Source organism: Hipposideros armiger, unplaced genomic scaffold, assembly GCF_001890085.2.
Source record: "Hipposideros armiger isolate ML-2016 unplaced genomic scaffold, ASM189008v1 scaffold_4, whole genome shotgun sequence".
Classification (NCBI taxonomy): Eukaryota; Metazoa; Chordata; class Mammalia; order Chiroptera; family Hipposideridae; genus Hipposideros; species Hipposideros armiger.
In genome coordinates this window covers 353,961-362,544 of record NW_017731354.1, presented here as the reverse complement: position 1 = coordinate 362,544, position 8,584 = coordinate 353,961, and positions in this window count along the sequence as shown.

Sequence of the window (8,584 nt, the reverse complement as noted above, 5' to 3'; positions counted from 1 at the left end):
CAGCAGCCCTGAGAAGTGGCGGATCGCACGGCCCATGAGGCCCAGCTTATCAGCTACATACTGGATAGTAAATAGTTTGATTGGGAGTCTGCAGCCCTCTGGACTGCAGCAGTGCTGTGATCTGTGCTGGAAGCAACCAGGAGGAAGGATGCTTTTTATAGCCCCGTTTTATGACTGAATTATACCATTTCTCCCTCTGTAATTTTATAAAGTCTTCCTGTTCTCCTACAGCCCTCATCCATAATCTGTGTCACTATTTCATCATTTCTGCTATTTAAAGCCAAACACAATTGGTTTAAAATAACAACGCACAATTAAATAATAAACAACGCTGCTGTGAAAAGCATTGTCTTGTTTTCCCCCTGACAGTCCTACACGCCGATGGCACCCTGGGCGCTCAGTGCTCAAGACCTGGTCACACCGCCGAAACGCCTGGCTGGTGCAAGGCAACAGTCGCAGCCACTGCACTCACCTCGGGGGACAGTTGACTTGAATAATCCAGAACATAGGGCCGGCTGAGTGGCTCAGTTGGTTAAGAGCTCGCTCAAGAGTTTGAGCTCTGAGCAACAGCGGTTCGAGTCAGCCCGAGCTGAGCAGCCGCTGAGCTGCCAACAGGTGGCAGGATGGCTCAGCTATAAAAAAAATAAAATAAAATAAAAAATAATCCAGAACATAAAAGGGTCCTAGGGTTCGGCCGAGTGGCTCAGCTGGTTAAGAGTTGGCTTGGGACGCCAGCTCTGAGCAGCAGGGCCCGGATTCGGATCCCACATTGAGGGCCAGTGACACTGCCCTCTACAGCTAAGATGGTGAACAACAGCTCAACCTGGAGCTGGGCTGCTGTGTGTCGCCGGTGACAGCGTAGGCTGCAGTGGGCTGCCGTGAGCTACGTGAGTGGCCAGCAGCCAGTGTGAGTTACTGGGAGCCACTGGGAGCTGCCAACCAATGACCCACGACCGATTGCCTCACCCGGCAAGAGCGCAATAATACTGACATGGGCCAGTGAAGCAACGTCCTCCACAACTAGACTGAAGAACAAAACCAATTTGTCTACCTGTCTGTTCCCCTTCCCCGATTCCCCAATGCTGTTCCCCTCCCCCCTCCAAAAAAAAAAGAAAAGAAAAGGGTCCTAGAGGCACCTTTTTATGGTGAATGGCTTGCCAGCCCAGAGCCCCGTTAGTAGGTTGGGCCCCGGTGACAGGTGGCTGTGGTAGAACCAGTTGGCCACACTAGCAGCACTAGAAAAAATCACAGCACTGCCTGCTGAGATTTCTTCCAAATCAGCACAGATAGAAAAGGAACACTGTGGCCCCATAGACTCTTGGAGAAGTTTCTGTGTTTAATTGTTGCCGTGCGTAGGCTCACTTAGCGTGTGCTGTTTGTTTATCAGAACCCACACGGCTGAGATGCCTGACCCGTGTGTGTCCCCGGCTGGGCCCCTCGTGTGCACACTAACCACGGAGTCTGGGGACAGCGACACATTTGGTCTTTTCCTTACTGACTTTTTCTCAGTGATGGGTACTCACTGTTCAATTTGTTTGCTTACAAAAGTAGATCATAGTAGATCTTTCTTTGAATTAAGTTTCATTTTAGGCACCCCATATAAATTCTCACCGTTATGGAAGAAAGCCATCAAGCGATGGTGTCTTCTTACTCCACAGCCCGCCATTTATACCGGTGCATCATTTGATCCAGACAGCAGAGGGGCCGTGAGTCACATTGTGCAGAACTGAGCGTAAGACAGGCACTTCCTGGTCACGCTGTGGGCTGGGGGCCGGCAGAGAGGGCGTTCGAAGACAGTTTTGTTCACACAGAGCGAGAGGAATGAACCCTTGACCGTGAGCTCAGAGCCAACTACTTCATCTGATTTCTCAGCTTTATCCTTTGTTAAGGGAAAAATAACAATGCTTAGAGTTGTGCTTGTCATTGCCACTGGCATCAGTAATAATAAAGTTTTTTAAACTGTTAGTAAAGTAAGTCATCTTAAATGCGTGCACAGGAGAGCTGTGACCTGCAGAGACCCCCAGTGAAACGAACGGCTTGTTCGCTGCTCGGGTCTTCCGCGAGGCTGGGACCCTGCAGTGCATGCACATCTGCAGGTTTTCATTTTTTCTACTTGTCACTAATGTCAGCGTCCATATTTCAGGAAGTGTGGCTGCATGTCCTGAAATAGGCGCATCAACCCTTGTCTTACTCTGTTTATATCTGCAGTCCTATTTAAATTCAGTATTTGCAACCACAAAAGGTGTTAGAAAATACTATTTCAGGCTTAGGAGAGAAAGTACAGCAGGATGTGCTTCAAATCATAAGCCGTGCTTATTTCTGGGCCACTAGAGCTAACATTCTGCAAAAACAGTCATGACTGAATAGCGAGCATGGGAGCGGCAGCCTCAAGGCTTTCCTCACATGCTAGGCCTTGTCCCCACGAAGCGTGGGCACAGCTGGCCAGGCAGCACCTCCCGTGACGATGGGTTGGGCCATGCAGAGCGTCACCAGTAGGTGACACAGGCTGAAGTCAGGCTCACAGCTGTATACCCAGCTGCCCTGAGCCTGTGCCCACTGTGGAGTGGCTCCAGTGTTTGAAACATACTGTGTAATAAGGAAACAAAGTGACTTCCTCAAGGGAGAGCCGTCACCTGTCCCATCTGGGGGTTCGGGGAGGGGTGAGCACTGCCAGCCCCTTCGGGCTGGGCACCATTGGCTTCACCTGCTTTAACCTCTTCTGAGTCCAGTTGTCTGTTTTCTGAACTGGACAGCCAGTGGTGTAACACCGACGCCACTGAGTCCTGCGGATTAAATGAGATCGTCCAGCTCTGGACGCTGCTGGTTCCAAGTCAGGCGACCTTGAGGAAGGCTTTCGGCCTTTTTTGAGCCTCGGCTGCTTCATCACAAAAGCAGATGGTCACACTCAAACGCTAAAGGGTTGTGTGAAGATTCCCAGCCATGTCTGTAAAGGGCCGGCCACCCAGGGGCTCAGACGGTGGCTGCTGTGATTCTTGGGCAGTAGCCGAGAGGGGAGATTAAACCGCCCTTAGAAAGCATGGCGTCAGCGCTTCTTGTCACAACCTTGGAAAGGAACCTCAGAACCATGCAGGTTTGTGTTTTGAGGAAGGATACTCAACACAAACATGGACAAAATAAGACAGACCAGGTTTATCAGGACCTACATGCTGCATGGAGCCCAGCACGTCTGGAGAGCTACCAGTTCAGGAAGAAGTGTCGGAAGGCGACCCTGGTCCCATCACGCAGTGTACATAACCATTCCCTCACACCTGTCAGCAGCATGAGGGCCTGTGACAGTAGCCCTTACTAAGGAAGTGATGAGCTGTCAGCACTGGCCAAACAGGCCCAAGGACAGAGGACACACGGCTGTAGACGCAGCCGCCAGCCCCGTGGGAGCGAGCACTGCGCTCTGGGCTGCTAGGGAAAGGCGGGGGTCACATGCACAGTGTGCGGCTGTCACACGCCCGTGCTCTGGCCGTGTCACAAGGACAGCTGCATCTGCAGGACCGCTGCAGGCCAGGCCCTGTGCCAGCCTCCTTGTGCGGGCAGCTGTCCTGTGGGCCGGGGGTGGCCACCCTCGGTCCACCAAGCACACTTGTGAGCAGCCAGAGGGCGGCGGGAGCGGTGCGGTGACACCAAGTCAGCACTCAAGTTCCTGTCGTCCTTGGCCACTTCCTCACGACGGTCCGTGGAACGAGGGAGCTCAGTGGCCACACCTCCAGCTCTACGTCTGCTTCGAACCCAGAACTGCGTTGCTTGGGAGTGAGATCAAAGGGCAAAAGCAAATACCCCACCAAACGTCCTGTGCATGTGCACCCAGAACAGCCCGGACGCATGCTCCCACACCTCACAACTGGGGGGGGGGGTTGCTTTTTCATTTTTATTAGTTTCAGGTGTACAAAACAAGGTAATGGTTAGACATTTACACCCCTCACAAACTGATAACCCCCCAATCTGCTACCCCTCTGACATCGTATGTAGCTGTTACAATTCCACTGACTCTGTTCCCTATGCTGTGCTCCACCTCCTCTGACTACACACACACACATAACTTAATTACAGTTGACATACAATATTATTCAGCTTCAGGTGTACAGTGCAGTGGTCCGGCATCTACACCGTCCATGAAGTGGTCTCCCTAATAAGACAAGTGCCCATCTGACGCCCTTCAAAATCTTTACATTATTGATTAGATTCCCCAAACTGTCTTTCCTATCACCGTGGCAATCCTGTGGGTTTGATTTTGAAATTGAAGACACCAGACCCTACCTCCAGGGAAACATGCATTTCCAAAGTAACTTTCAGCTGATTTACTCACACTTAAACATTTACTGAGTTTCTAAGGGCCCCCCCCCAAGTGAGTTCTTCTGGTAAAACCTATCCAATAAAGTCAAATTTCCAGATTTTAAAAAAGAAGTGAATATTTTCCCATAAAGTAGGGGGAAACAGAGCAGGGAATCTGCACTTAGCAGCTGGTCGCATCTTGGGCTGGGTTGAGACCCTTTGCTAATAACAGTTGTGACCCCGTGCTGTGTCACTCGTGGCCACTCCAACACACTGGTTTCACAGAAGTCGCCTATAGCTTGTGCTTTCAGAGTCTGATCGTTTGAGAAATCAGACTAATGCACATGAAACAACATTCAACCTTGACCCTCCAAAGAAACTGCTCTCACACGCCTCATGGCGGCCACGGCCAGTTGTTCCCCAACTCCTTCTTCCCTCCTGGTGGCAGAATGTTTGCTGGGTGAGGCAGCTCGGCCACGTCACAGCTCATGGGATGGCGGGGAAGTGACATGAAACTTCTGGGGCACCCTTGACATTAAGGGTCCCCACCTTCTGTCTTTGCTGCTGTCTGTCCTGTGACTGTGGCGATGAGCCATCACTGACCACAAGGAGTACTGGGAGGGGGCAGCTGTGCTCCCAAATATCAAAGCATTCATAAAGAAACAGAATTTAAATAGTGGAACTGTTGCATACTCATTCTTTTTAAACATAATAGTGTACAAACAGGTCATATGCACACAGGAATTAGTATATGATACAGGTCATTCAAATCACTAGGATAAGAATGATGGGAAACAACTGACGATGCAGTTACAAACAGATTACGTTGGATCTCCACCTCAGCCCATTGTAAAAAGATGCAACACTTTTTAAAACCAGAAGAAAGTATTTAAAATTTTCCACAGTGTTGGGATGCAAAAGATTTTGCTACGCATGGTGGGGAAACCCAGAAGCTATAGAGAGAAGAGGACAGATCTGACAATGTGAAGATGGGAAACTGCCAAGCGAGAGACACACGAACATGAGGAAGGAAGTGTCTGCAAGGTATGTGACAAAAGTGCTATCCACAATCTGTAAGTAAGTTCTTCGTATCAAGATTAAGTCAAGCTGGCCAAAGAGCACTAAAAGAGAAATCGTAACAAAAGAAACACGAACAGCCAATAAACCCCTGATGTCTGTCTGCACCCACTGATACATTTAAAATGGTGCATTTGTCACCTAAGATTGGCAAAGACTAAAAATACCCACTGTTGGCAAGAATGTGAAGAAATAAGCCCTGTCATGCACACTGGAGGAAGTGTAAAGTCAGAATTTTTAACCTTTTTGGAATGTAGTTTGCCAATGTTTATAATAATTTAAAGTATGAGTTCTAGCAATTCTATTTCTAGAAATGTATTCTAAAGAATTCCATAAATATAAGAATATTCTCTACATTGCTTCTAATAGGATAAAACCAGAAACGAGCTAAATGTCCCATTAGAGGAGACCAGTTAAACAAATTATGATACACCCATACAGAAGGTTATTATGACTGTACTGACTACCTATTATCATATAGCAGAAGTGCCCCCAAACTTAGTGGCTTCAAACGGCGACATTTATTATTCTCACCATTTCGGGCTCAAGATCTCATGAGGTTGCTGTCACTGACAGCTGCCCTGAAGCTGGCAGAGCGTCCTCCAAGGTGGGTCACTTGGGTGGCGAGGTGTCTCTGGCTGCTGCCCATGTGGCCTCCTCCACAGGCAGTGTCCTCTGGAATGGTGGCTTGCGTCCCCCTAAGTGAGCAGTTCAGGAGAGGCCAAGGTGGAAGCTGAGATGACTTTTAGGACCTGGCCCCCTAAGTCCCACAATGTCACTGCCACATGTTCCATCGACCACACAGCACAGCTACGAATGACGGGGAGGGGCGTGTGTGAGAGTGTAAGTACTGGGCAGCAGGGATCATTGAAGCTGAAACTCAAAGGCTGAGTGGTAGTTACGTCAGGTAAAGCGCGCAGGGACACCGCTTCTAAAACCCTTGAAGGACGTTTATGAATCGGAGCAGAGATGAGCTGGAGACACAGTGGAGCCTGGTTCCTGGCAGTGTTTGAGAGCACCCTTATGGAGCTTGGTTCTTACAGGAAGCTTGTAAGCCACCGAGAGTGTTTTGAGGGGTCAGTCTGGCTCCTACATGGAAGGTGGGTCGAGTGGACAAGGAATGGAGTAAGGCAATCAGTCAGGAGGCTATTGAAAGGACCAGACAAGAAATAACTTGGATTAGGGTGGTGACAACTGAGATGGGGAAAAGTCGGGCACGTTCTGAGATATTTAGGAATAAACCCAACAGGACTCAGCGTTTGCCTGGACATATGTGGATCAGACAGTAGGAAGGATTCAAGTTGGGCTCCCAGAGCTGGAGGATTTGAAACAGCTCAATTTTTAACAAGTTGCGTTAAATTGTTAACATGTTCATGTCCAATAGGCAGTGGACTCAAGGGACCTGGAGGTCTGTGGATATGCCTGGACATAAGAAAAATTTATGAGTCATCGGAACCTCAGTGAAGATTGGAGCCATAAGCCAGAGAATCATGGATTTCTAAGAAGAGGAGCTTGCACGAGACTGAAAAGGTAAGTCGGGCCGACAGGAGGAACACGGCAGAGTCTGCTGTTGAAGAAGACAAGAATGAGCAACTCGCCAACTGTATTTCACGTACGTCATCTTCATATGAAAGACTAAATACTAAGCCAAGCAGTTAAAATTGGACATTGCACATCAGACAGGAAAAGCCAGGGGAGAGGAGCTGTGTCCCGTGGCCCCAAGGCAAGATGCACTTGTGACCTCTGGTGTGGGGCCTCTCCAGGGGTGACGTACAGACACACACCCTGGGGATCATGTGAAAATGCAGATTCTGGCACAGTAGGTCTTGGGGAGGGCCTGAGACCCTGCATTTATACGGAGGCCCCCAGGAATGCCTGTCTGGATAGTCCACAGACCACATTTTTGAGCAGCAAGGTGGCTCCCAGACTTCCCTGAGCAGACTCTCGTGGAGGACTTGACGGACTCCTGGGCCCCCACCCCACAGATTGGGGTTCGGCAGGTCTGGGGTAGGACCTGATCACTTGTATTTCTAACAAGCTCCTGCTGATGGTGGGTGATGCCACAGGTCCCCAGACCACTGTTCCAGAAGACCGCGGTTTAACTGTTGCTGGAGTCCATCTGGGCTTGAAAACAGAATGCAAACAAGCATTCCTGTCCACCGCTGCTGTCCCAGTCCATAGCCAGGGCCCAATGTCACCCACAGGACTTCTGTGTCCCAGCTACGGGCTCCTTATCTGAGTTACTCGCGCCCAACACGCATCTCGGCATGGGTGCCTACTTCTAAGCCTCGGAGCTTCACCTTGCTTGGTAAAGCCGCTTCACATCAGAGCAGGCAGCTGGCAACGAGCCCTGTTCAGAAGGGACACAGGTTCAGGTGACACAGCCTAAGAACCCTACACAACTGGGGGGGAGGGGGTCGGATTTAAGGAGGAATCAGTTCGCGTGTGTACATATGAAGCACGCCAACGTTTTATGGGAGGCATCTCCGCGTGAAAGAGCAAGACTGTAACACGGTCCCGTGTCCGTAACCCGAAGGCGACGCGCACAGCCAGGCTGACGCGACGAGCCACCTGAAGCCACCGGCATTATTAAAGCAGATACGTCGGTCCGCTCGCGCGAAATGCCCGCCCGTTAACAGCGACAGCCACACCGAGAACGTCCACCCGGTGGCCCGCGGAGGCGTCCTGGAGGGAGGACTTCTTGCGGGGCCCGGACGCGGAGCACCGCGCCGGCTCGGCTGGGACGGAACAGACAGGCCCACGGCGTGGGGTCGCGAAGACGGCAGAGCGGCGCCGTCCCCGCCGTGAAGACCGACGCAGAAAGACGCGGCCCGACACCAAGGGGTCTGGAGCCAAGACGGTGTCGGCGCGGACCCGGCCGCCGGCGGTCGGCGACCTCCAGCGCGCACGCGCGGAAACCCGGGCGCAGAGGCCGGGCGGGGCCGCGGGGACGTCCGCGTGCGCGCACTGCGCCGGGACGAGCGGGACGGGGACGCGGCGGGAGAGGAGGCCGCCCTCGCTCCGCCCCGAGCCGCGCACCCGCTCCGGCCGGGGCGCGAGCGGAAGTGCGCCGCTTCTTTCCGGCCGGCGCCGCACGGGACGGGGCGGGGGCATCAGGAGGGGGCGGGCTCGCTCCGCCCCGAGCCGCGCACCCGCTCCGGCCGGGGCGCGAGCGGAAGTGCGCCGCTTCTTTCCGGCCGGCGCCGCACGGGACGGGGCGGGG